The sequence below is a fragment of the Hylobates moloch genome, unplaced genomic scaffold, assembly GCF_009828535.3.
Source record: "Hylobates moloch isolate HMO894 unplaced genomic scaffold, HMol_V3 SCAFFOLD_14, whole genome shotgun sequence".
NCBI lineage: Eukaryota > Metazoa > Chordata > Mammalia > Primates > Hylobatidae > Hylobates > Hylobates moloch.
The window spans coordinates 18,602,624-18,614,541 of NW_026652289.1; the positions used below are offsets into that span (position 1 = coordinate 18,602,624).

Here is an 11,918-nt window from a genome sequence, read left to right on the forward strand (position 1 = left end):
GCGTGGTGGCGGGCGCCTGTAGTCCCAGCTACTTGGGAGGCTGAGGCAGGAGAATGATGTGAACCCAGGAGGCAGAGCTTGCAATGAGCCGAGATCACGCCCCTGCATTCCAGCCTGGGCAACAGAGCAAGACTCCATCTCAAAAAAAAAAAAAAAAAAGACATATATATATATATATATATATACACACACAATTCTATTTGTCAATTAAACATAAATAAATAAATTGATGTAAAGTACATAAATTATTATATTAATAAGAACTCATGCTCTCTTTCCCTTGAGTGTGCCACTGAAGATCCTGGTGTTGCCATGGGCCACCGTCCGGCCCGTTGTTACTGGTATTGTAAGAACAAGACATATCCAAAGTCTTGCTTCTGCCAAGGTGTCCCTGATGCCAAGATTCGCATCTTTGACCTGGGGCAGAAGAAGGTAAAAGTGGATGAGTTTCCGCTTCATGGCCACATGGTGTCAGATGAATTTGAGCAGCTGTCCTCTGAAGCCCTGGAGGCTGCCCGAATTTGTGCCAATAAGTACATGGTAAAAAGCTGTGGCAAAGATGGCTTCCATATCCGGGTGTGGCTCCACCCCTTCCACGTCATCTGCATCAACAAGACGTTGTCCTGTGCTGGGGCTGACAGGCTCAAATAGGCATGCGAGGTGCCTTTGGAAAGCCCCAGGGCACTGTGGCCAGGGTTTGCATTGGCCCAGTTATCATGTCCATCCACACCAAGCTGCAGAACAAGGAGCATGTGATTGACACCCCACGCAGGGCCAAGTTCAAGTTCCCTGGCTGCCAGAAGATCCACATCTCAAAGAAGTGGGGCTTCACCAAGTTCAATGAGAATGAATTTGAAGACATGGTGGCTGAGAAGCGGCTCATCTCAGATGGCTGTGGGGTCACGTACATCGCTAGTCATGGCCCTCTGGACAAGTGGCAGGCCCTGCACTTATGAGGGCTTCCACCGTGCTGCCCCCTCTTAATACTCACCAATAAATCCTACTTCCTGTCCATCTAAAAAATAAAAATAAATAATAAATAGAATTCATGAAAATGTTTGTTCCTAGGCAACCTCAGTGCTTTAAGTTGCTCTGAGATCCTATAGTTGAACACTAACGTGTTTAAACTTTATCTCATGCTGTATACTATATGTCCTACTCACATTATAGATTAGGAGGCTCTGGCCTACACAGCGAGCATCTAAGAGTGTTAGGTTACATTTAGTGTGGTGTTAACCCAAGGGATCCCATGTTCATCATCAATGTACTGCCATTTTGCTGAAGAGAAAGAATATGCAATCAGTAAACTATGGACAACTTCAAGCAATGAAAATATGAATGAGCCATTAAATACAGCACTTTTCTTAAAACTTAAAATGACCAGTGAATTGTGTTTGTCAAGAAAGGAAATTTTGATAAATGGAAAATTGACCTCATAACAATATTTCAAGTTATTTATTTATTTACTTATTTATTTTTGTATTTGATAAAGTTGCTGTGATTTCAAAACATTTTTGGGGACATTTCTTCCAATACTTCCTTTTGTATCGAAAGAGGGAAAGAGAAAGAGAGAAAGAACATTTGAAAACTTCAGAAAGTGGAACCTGACAGCCACCTCTCTACAGAAAGGTAAAGGAATGAACCCTCTGGAAAGTTCATTCAGCATGGCAATGATGGATTATTATGTTTTCATGTTATCAATATATTAGAGATGGCCTCACACTTCATAAATTAGTATCTATATTATTCAGAGTCACCTTTCCTGTTACTTTTTCTCACTAACCAACAAATACACTATGCTTCATTTATTTATTTTAAATATTTTAAAGTATTTAAATGAATGCACTATGCTTTATTTGTTTAGATTGTATTTATTTTACTGTGTGGCTCACTACACAGATCCTCATGACCTGCAATCTCTGGTGCTAAGCTTACACTGTATTTATTTTTTCTCCTCATCGACTTCTTTGTCTATGCAGTTTTCCTGTTATTATACGTGGGTAGTTTGAAAACTATCCAAGTCTTTTCCAAAGCCAGTTAATTGTCTTGTTTCAACACCAGAAATACATCTTGTGATGTGATCAGAATTTCACTATTATCAAAATATTCTTATCCGTGACAGAGAAAAATGGGACACCTTACAAAATCTTCAGTTCCTCTGTAATATGAGCTCTAATACACTGCTGCTCAATGTCTCTTTTACCCCACAAGGTTATTAATCTCCTTATAGGCAGCAAACTAACTTTCCTTTTACACCTAGGTTTTACCTGGCTCACAGTTTGTCAATTGCTTCTTTTTAAAAGATTTGAAAATTACCATATACTTTCTGAAATAATACATTTTTGTAGTTTAAGTTTATTTTAAAATTACATTTGAAATATTAAACTGAAAAAGTACTTCTTTTAAAATATTTCTCTAACTCCTTTTCTCTTTTGATACTTAATTTTGATTTTGTTGTTCATTTCATCCATAAGTGTTTTGTCTTTCATAGAATACATATGTTATTGTTCTTCTTAAATGACCCATTCACTACTGCCTTTAACAATTTTGAATGTTATATATTTATACATGTGAGTCATGACAATTATTATGGCTTACTATATAAAATACATATAATCAAACTAAAGCTTTTCAAATAAAAATATAATTCTGATATTAGAACTCATTTCTGTCATAATACTAAAACTTCTGGGAAAAGAAAAAGCTGAGTACATCATTATTTCAGCAAACTTACATTTTTTTCAAAGCTCCTTCTTAGAAGACATGCCAAAGATGTTTTGGATTAAAGCTTTATAAGCATTTATGAGGGCTGGGTCATTTTAGGGAAGCTTAAAAAGCAGTGAACTTCAGCATGTTTGCTGAACTTGGACAAACCACTTAACCAGTTTGGATATCCATTGGTAAATCCATTTGGATATCCTTGGTAAAATAAAGTTGGGACTTCTGGCCCTTTTTGAAGTCTATTATTATAAAATAAATGAATAGATGCACTCAGTTATTAAAAGAAGGCCTTTTACTTTGAAAAGTACTTTAAATATATAATATTAGTTTCAACGGGAAATATGCCAATTCCATTACTATCCTTCAACATAAACCATAACAATGAATAATCATTGAATTATAAATATTTATATAGAAATTGAATGAAGTTTAATGCATTCTTAAAAGAAGGCATACTGCTACTTCAAGTAAAGTCTAATCTAAAATCCCACCCAAAGCAAAATACAAACATAACCATGATCTATTGAGCAATTCTGGAGAACTCGGAGCTCTATCATTTAACGTTAATATAGGTTGAGAAAACAGAAAAGGGTAAATAAGTTTCTTTATCAAATTCCAGTTGAAAAGTAATTTTAGTAGCTGTTAATTTTACTATTAAGTGCAAAAATTTCATAATAATTAAAATCAGCTCCATACATTTTGAAATATAATCACAATATCCCAGGTTTAGGAAAACAACCATTCACAATATCTTAGGACCATAGTTAAATACAAATATAAGCCATCTCATTGCCAAGCACTTTATTTTATACTTTATAGCATATTTTCCTGTCATGAAACAGTCAAAAGCTGTTGCCCAGGGGGCTCTGGGCTCCACAGTCAGTACGTAAGAACATTATGCTAGATTTTTGTAGTAGCCATCAGGTTTTTGCACCTCCTATGCAAATTATGTTTTCATTATTATAGTTCATGTTTAACTATCTATTTCCAGTTACATCAAATGCTTCATCATCCTACTAACAAACCCCAAACTACTGCATGTGGTTATGCTATTTATCCCCTTAAAATTATGACGTATTTTAAATTACCATAAATCTTGACAACTAATTTGATGATAAATAAATCTCTAACCTAGTAAAAGTAATTGTTCTCATTGATAATTCCTTAGCACATTAAAAAGTAAACAAATTCTGATAAGAACAAATACACAATAATCTTCTATGTATACACTATAGTAAATGAAATATTAACATTTTAGCTTCTGTTCTTTCTGTGGTTAAAAATAATGTTGAGGCCGGGCGCGGTGGCTCATGCTTGTAATCCCAGCACTTTGGGAGGCCGAGGCGGGCGGATCACGAGGTCAGGAGATCGAGACCACGGTGAAACCCCGTCTCTACTAAAAATACAAAAAATTAGCTGGGCGTGGTGGCGGGCGTCTGTAGTCCCAGCTACTCGGAGAGGCTGAGGCAGGAGAATGGCGTGAACCCAGGAGGTGGAGCTTGCAGTGAGCCGAGATGGCGCCACTGCACTCCAGCCTGGGCGACAGAGCAAGACTCCGTCTCAAAAAAAAAAAAAAAAAAAAAAAAAACAATAATGTTGAAGGAGTAACATCAGCAAGATAATGAAAAGGAAGTTTCCAGCACTCCTCACAGAAACATCAATTTAAACAACCATCCATGCATGAAAATACTTTGCCAAGAGCTAAGGAATCCATATGACAGATTACAACACCTGGGTAAAGTACAGAAATAAAGAAAGATGGATTGAAGATGGAAGGAAGGACAGTTTCACATTACATCGCCTCTCCCCCAAGCCTGTTTAGCACAGCACAGTGCCAACAGTGATATCCTCCACATAGTGGAAGAAGAGTAAAGTTAACACATGACTTTACTCTGATCTTCACCACCATGCCCCTTCAGGGCCAGCTTTCAGACCCACCCCAGTGCCAGGCTAGCTCCTGCAGCCTCAGGATTCAGGCCAGCCCCTGTAGATGTTGGCCCCATAGCTGCCTTCATAGACTCAGGCTCTGGGCCCATCCCAATGGACATAGACTCCAGTCCTGTCACCATGAACACAGTTACTAGGTCCACCCCAGTGGACCCCAGCAACACACTAGACCCCATGTACCCAGGATCCAGGCTTATACCTGTAGACCCAAGCTTCAGGCTTACCCCTGTGCACTGAGGCACTAGGCCCATCTACACAAACCCAAATTCCATGTCTGCCTACTCCTGCAGACCCAGGCATCAGGCTGCACCTAGTGGACCCAAAAGCCAGGGCCACTCATCTGCTTATTGAGGTACCAGGCCAACTGTTTCAAGGACTCCAGCAGCAAGTGTACACAGATATCCCAGAAACATCCTGCTCACAATCTCTACATGGGCTGATTGGTGAAGGACTCTTTTTGCTAAAGCCTGTCTGTAAAGACTAGAAGAGATGCAGCCGGGTGTGGTGGTTCACGCCTGTAATCCCAGCACTTTGGGAGGCTGAGGTGGGTGGATCACGAGGTCGGAGATTGAGACCATCCTGGCTAACACGGTGAAACCCCGTCTCTACTAAAAATACAAAAAAATTAGGCGGGCATGGTGGCAGGCGCCTGTAGTCCCAGCTACTCGGGAGGCTGAGGCAGGAGAATGGCATGAACACCGGAGGCGGAGCTTGCAGTGAACCGAGGCTTGCAGTGAGCCGAGATGGCGCCACTACACTCCAGCCTGGGTGACAGAGTGAGACTCCATTTAAAAAAAAAAAAAAAAAAAAAAAAGACTAGAAGAGGTTCTTACTTCTTCAAATACTTAGACCATAATGCAAGACAAAAAAATAAATAAATAAATAATCAGGGAAATCGGACATCACCAACAGAGGAAAAAATAAAAGAACCAGTAAGTAGCCCTAAAAAATAGAGATGTATGAACTGCCTGACAAATAATTCAAAATAATCCTCTTAATGCAGCTCAGTGAACTACAGAAGAAAACAACCAAATAAAATCATAAAAACAATACATGAACAAAGTTAGAAGTTTAACAAAAAAAATAGAAGCTATAAAAAAAGAATAAAACAGGAATTCTGGGACTGAAGAACACAATAACTGAACAGAAAAACTCCTTAGAAGGCTCCAAGAGCATCCAAATGTTCCTCAACTTACAATGTTACATTCAATATACTCGTAAGTTGAAAATATTGTAAGTAAAAGATGCATTTAATACACCTAGCCTACCAAAAATCACAGTTTAGTCTAGCCCATATTAACTATGTTCGGAACACTTAAATTAGCCCATGCTGGGCAAACTCATCTAACACAAAGCCTATTTTATAATAAAGTGCCGAACATCTCATGTACTGCTTACTGCTAGCCTGGGAAAAGATCAAAGTTCAAAATTTAAAGTATAACAATATTGTGATGGTGTTACACCATTGTAAAGTCAAAAAATTATAAGTCAAACTACTGTAATTTGAGAACTATTTGTACTTGATCAAACAGAAGAAAAAATCAGGGAGCTCAGGTCATTTGAGATTTGCCAGTCAGCAGCACAGAAAGATAAAAGAATGAAACATAGTGAAGAAAGACAACAGAAGTTATAGCTGAACATCAAGCAAACAATATATATAACGAAGATTCTAGAAGTAACAGAGAAAAAGAAAATGACTGAAAATTTATTTAAAGAAACAATGACAGAAAATTTCACAAATCTAGAGAGGAAAATGAACATCCAGATACATGAAGCCCGAAGAACCTCAGTTAGACAGAATGTAAAGAGATCTTCACCAGATATACTATAATCAAATTATCAGAAGTTGAAAATACAGTGTCATAAAAGTATACTGTATTTTTGACTCCTCAGAGAAAGAAAAAGTGACTCTTCACATGTAAAGGAACCCTTCGTAAGGACTATAAGCAAATTTTCCAGCAGAAACTTTGGAAACCAGGAGAGAGTGAGATTATCTATTCAAAGTACTGAAAGAAAAAGAAAATCTGCCAGTAAGTCTACCATACTCTGCAAATCTGACCTTTAGAAGTGGAGAGATAAAAGATCTTCTCAGAAAAACGAAATCTGAGGGATTTCTTTACAACCAGAACTACCTGACAATAAATGAGAAAAGGAGTTACTCAAATTAAAATAAAAGGATGTTAGCCAACAACTTGAGAACATGTAAAAATACAAAGCTCACTGTAAAGATAAGAATATAGTCCAATTCAAGATATTCTAATATGTCAAGGATGGTGTAAAAATCACTTTTAACTGTAGTAGAAAAATTAAAAGACAAAAGTATTAAAATAACTTTACGCTAATTTGTTAGTGGGTACATAGTATACAAAAGATGTAAATTGTGACATTAATAACATAGAATGTGGTGAGAGAAGGTAAATATAGAGTTTTTAGATGTAGCCAAAGTTATTATTGGCTTAAAACACACTGTTATAACTAAAAAAAGTTTTACATAAGCAATAAGGTAACTACAAAGAAAAAAATATGAGTAGTAGGTACACAAAAGATAGAGAGAAGAATCAAAGCATACTACTACAAAAAAAAAAAAAGAAAATCAAATTACAAGGACTGCAAGAGAGGAGGAAAGAAGAAAAACTACAAAACAATCAGAAAACAATTAACAAAGTGGCAATAGTAAGTTAAATAAATAAATAACTTATTTAAATGTAAATGGATTATATTTTCTAACCAGAAGATACAGAGTGACTAAAATGAATGAAAAGACAGTATCTAACTATATGTTCCATACAAGAGACTCACTGTATCTTTAAGGGTACACATAAGCTGAAAGTGAAGGAATGGAAAAAGATATTCCATTCACATGCTAACTAAAAGGGAGCGCTAATTGCTATACTTATTTGAAACAAAATAGACTTTAGGTAGAAACTGTCACAAGAGACAAAGGAAGTCATTATATAATGATAAAGGGGTCAGCTCATCTCAAGAGCATATAACAATTGTAAATATACATGCACCCATTGATGTAGCACTTAAATATACAAAACAAATGTTAAGAGAACTTAAGAGAGAAATAGGTAGCAATAGAATAAGTTCACACTTAAAAGAAAAGACTGTCCTATAGGACAGTCCTATAATGTATAAATACATAACAGAGAGAACTGCCACTGCATGACTGTGAACTGTGGTCATATTTAGGGGTCCCAGGCCTTGGCATAAATTGGACTTGGAACAGTATTGCTGTATTTTCCAGCAAGTATCACTGGGACAAGTCATTCCAAGTTTTCTAAGTTGAGTTACATGTATCCTGAGCCTTTTATTATCACAGGTAATAGAAAATTCAACTCAAACCACCTTAAGAAAAGAAACAAAAACAAAAAGCAAATGTAGAATTTATCCAGATAGTTGGCACCAAGAGAGTCAACCAAAACTTTCAAGCTTCAATTTTATCTATCTCTACATTGGATACCCTTTCTGTTTTGTCTCTTTTTCCCACATGCTTCCAAGTTCTGGTGATAAGGTCCTTGCAAAATGACCCAGAAATATACCTTATATTTACAGCATCCCTTAGCAGAAAGGACAACTTTCTTTTTCCAATTGTTTTGTAAAGACTCGCAATTGAGTCTCATTGCATTGTATTGGATACCATGTCCTCCAGAACAATCACTGTGACTAATTGCATGCAAAATTTTAATGTCAGTGTCAGGATCACATTATCTCAAATGGACTCTGGAATTAACAGCATTCAATCTAGGAGGATGAACACTTTACCCATAAGAAGGCCAATTAAACAGAATGGGCGGCCGGGCACAGTGGCTCACGCTTGTAATCCCAGCACTTCGGGAGGCCAAGGCAGGTGGATCACGAGGTCAGGAGTTCAAGACCAGCCTGACCAACATGGTGAAACTTTGTCTTTACTAAAAATACAAAAATTAGCTGGATGTGGTGGCGCATGGTCTGTAATCCTAGCTACTCAGAAGGCTGAGGCAGGAGAATTGCTTGAACCCGGGAGGTGGGAGTCGCACTGAGCTGAGATTGCGCCACTGCACTCTAACCTGGGTGGCAGAGCAAGACTCCATCTCAAAAAAAAAAAAAAAAACAAGGCATACATTTGTCCAATATGTGACAGAAAGGTGAAATTGGAACAGAGAATAGAATAGCACTAAACTTTCTAGTGAGTAACATAACATCAGGGAATCAAGTCAATAAGGAAACAAATGAGGCAATTAGGTCTTGTTGACAATAGCTTCTGTTATATTTTAAAAGGTGTTGGCTATTTTTAGATCAGGTAGACAAATATATCTTTGATTGTTTGTCTCTAGCTTTCAGTTTTCTGGAGTATAAATCATCTAGGATATTTTAATTTGAATAAGTTTAAAGCAGTCAAAGCTTTTTTTTTTTATCAAACATATATTAATCTTCATTTCAAAGTTTAATTTAAGAAGTATTACACTTGAGCTCCTGTATACTATTTATGAAGAATGACAAATCTTGCTTAGAACAAGCCAATTTCTTTAAGAAGAAATTGGACTTCCAGCAATGCTATCATTATTAAAATTCTGTTTTAAAAGATACATACCAAAGATGGCCGAATAGGAACAGCTCCGGTCTCCAGCTCCCAGCCCCAGCGACACAGAAGACTGGTGATTTCTGCATTTCTGCTTGAGGTACCGGTTTCATCTCACTAGGGAGTGCCTAACAGTGGGTGCAGGACAGACGGTGAAGCGCACTGTGCGCGAGCCGAAGCAGGGCGAGGCATTGCCTCACTCGGGAAGTGCAAGGGGTCAGGGAGTTCCCTTTCCTAGTCAAAGAAAGGGGAAACAGACGGCACCTGGAATATTGGGTCAGTCCCATCCTAATACTGCGCTTCTCCAACGGGCCTGGAAAACGGCACACTAGGAGATTGTGTCCCGCACCTGGCTCGGAGGGTCCTGTGCCCACGGAGTCTCGCTGATTGCTAGCACAGCAGTCTGAGATCAAGCTGCAAGGCGGCAGTGAGGCTGGGGGAGGGGCGCCCGCCATTGCCCAGGCTTACTTAGGTAAACAAAGCAGCCAGGAAGCTCGAACTGGGTGGAGCCCACCACAGCTCAAGGAGGCCTGCCTACCTCTGTAGGCTCCACCTCTGGGGGCAGGGCACAGACAAACAAAAACTCAGCAAAGAACCTCCACAGACTTAAATGCCCCTGTCTGACTGACAGCTTTGAAGAGAGTAGTGGTTCTCCCAGCACGCAGCTGGAGAACTGAGAACAGACAGACTGCCTCCTAAAGTGGGTCCCTCACCCCTGAGCAGCCTAACTGGGAGGCACCCCCCCAGTAGGGTCAGACTGACACCTCATTCAACCGGGTACTCCTCTGAGACAAAACTTTCAGAGGAACTATCAGACAGCTGAATTTGTGGTCTCACGAAAATCCGCTGTTCTGCAGCCACCGCTGCTGACACCCAGCCAAACAGGGTCTGGAGTGGACCTCTAGTAAACTCCAACAGACCTGCAGCTGAGGGTCCTGTCTGGTAGAAGGAAAACTAACAAACAGAAAGGACTTCAACACCAAAAACCCATCTGTACATCACCATCACCAAAGACAAAAAGTAGATAAAACCACAAAGATGGGGAAAAAACAGAGCAGAAAAACTGGAAACTCTAAAAAACAGAGCACCTCTCCTCCTCCAAAGGAACGCAGTTCCTCACCAGCAACGGAACAAAGCTGGATGGAGGATGACTTTGATGAGTTGAGAGAAGAAGGCTTCAGACGATCAAACTACTCTGAGCTACGAGAGGAAATTCAAAACAATAGCAAAGAAGTTAAAAACTTTGAAAAAAAATTAGAAGGATGGATAACTAGAATAACCAATGGAGAGAAGGGCTTAAAGGAGCTGATGGAGCTGAAAGCCAAGTTTCGAGAACTACGCGAAGATTGCAGAAGCCTCAGTAGCAGATGCGATCAACTGGAAGAAAGGGTATCACTGATGGAAGATGAAATGAATGAAATGAAGAGAGAAGGGAAGTTTAGAGAAAGAAGAATAAAAAGAAATGAACAAAGCCTCCAAGAAATTTGGGACTATGTGAAAAGACCAAACCTACGTCTGATTGGTGTACCTGAAAATGATGGGGAGAATGGAACCAAGTTGGAAAACACTCTGCAAGATATTATCCAGGAGAACTTCCCTAATCTAGCAAGGCAGGCCAGCATTCAGATTCAGGAAATACAGAGAACGCCACAAAGATACTCCTCGAGAAGGGCAACTCCAAGACACATAATTGTCAGATTCACCAAAGTTGAAATGAAGGAAAAAATGTTAAGGGCAGCCAGAGAGAAAGGTCAGGTTACCCACAAAGGGAAGCCCATCAGACTTACAGCTGATCTCTCAGCAGAAACTCTACAAGCCAGAAGAGAGTGGGGGCCGATATTCAACATTCTTAAAGAAAAGAATTTTCAACCCAGAATTTCATATCCAGCCAAAATAAGCTTCATAAGTGAAGGAGAAATAAAATACTTTACAGACAAGCAAATGCGGAGTGATTTTGTCACCACCAGGCCTGCCCTAAAAGAGCTCCTGAAGGAAACACTAAACATGGAAAGGAACAACCAGTACCAGCCACTGCAAAAACATGCCAAATTGTAAAGACCATCGAGGCTAGGAAGAAACTGCATCAACTAATGAGCAAAATAACCAACTAACATCATAATGACAGGATCAAATTCACACATAACAATATTAACTTTAAATGTAAATGGGCTAAATGCTCCAATTAAAAGACACAGACTGGCAAACTGCATAAGGAGTCAAGACCCATCAGTGTGCTGTACTCAGGAAACCCATCTCACGTGCAGAGATAGACATAGACTCAAAATAAAGGGATGGAGGAAGATCTATCAAGAAAATGGAAAACAAAAAAAGGCAGGGGTTGCAATCCTAGTCTCTGATAAAATAGACTTTAAACCAGCAAAGATCAAAAGAGACAAAGAAGGCCATAACATAACAGTACAGGGATCAATTCAACAAGAAGAGTTAACTATCCTAAATATATATGCACCCAACACAGGAGCACCCCAGATTAATAAAGCAAGTCCTGAGTGACCTACAAAGGAACTTAAACTCCCACACAATAATAATGGGAGATTTTAACACCCCACTGTCAACATTAGACAGATCAACGAGACAGAAAGTTAACAAGGATATCCAGGAACTGAACTCAGCTCTGCATAAAGTGGACCTAATAGACATCTACAGAACTCTCCACCCCAAATCAACA

The 11,918-nt window shown here is 38.9% G+C and overlaps 1 pseudogene; it reads left to right on the forward strand.

Annotated features, from left to right (window-relative positions):
- The first annotated feature begins 312 nt into the window (after positions 1 to 312).
- Positions 313 to 760, forward strand: LOC116481869 (large ribosomal subunit protein uL16-like; annotated as a pseudogene).
- Positions 761 to 11,918: the final 11,158 nt, after the last annotated feature.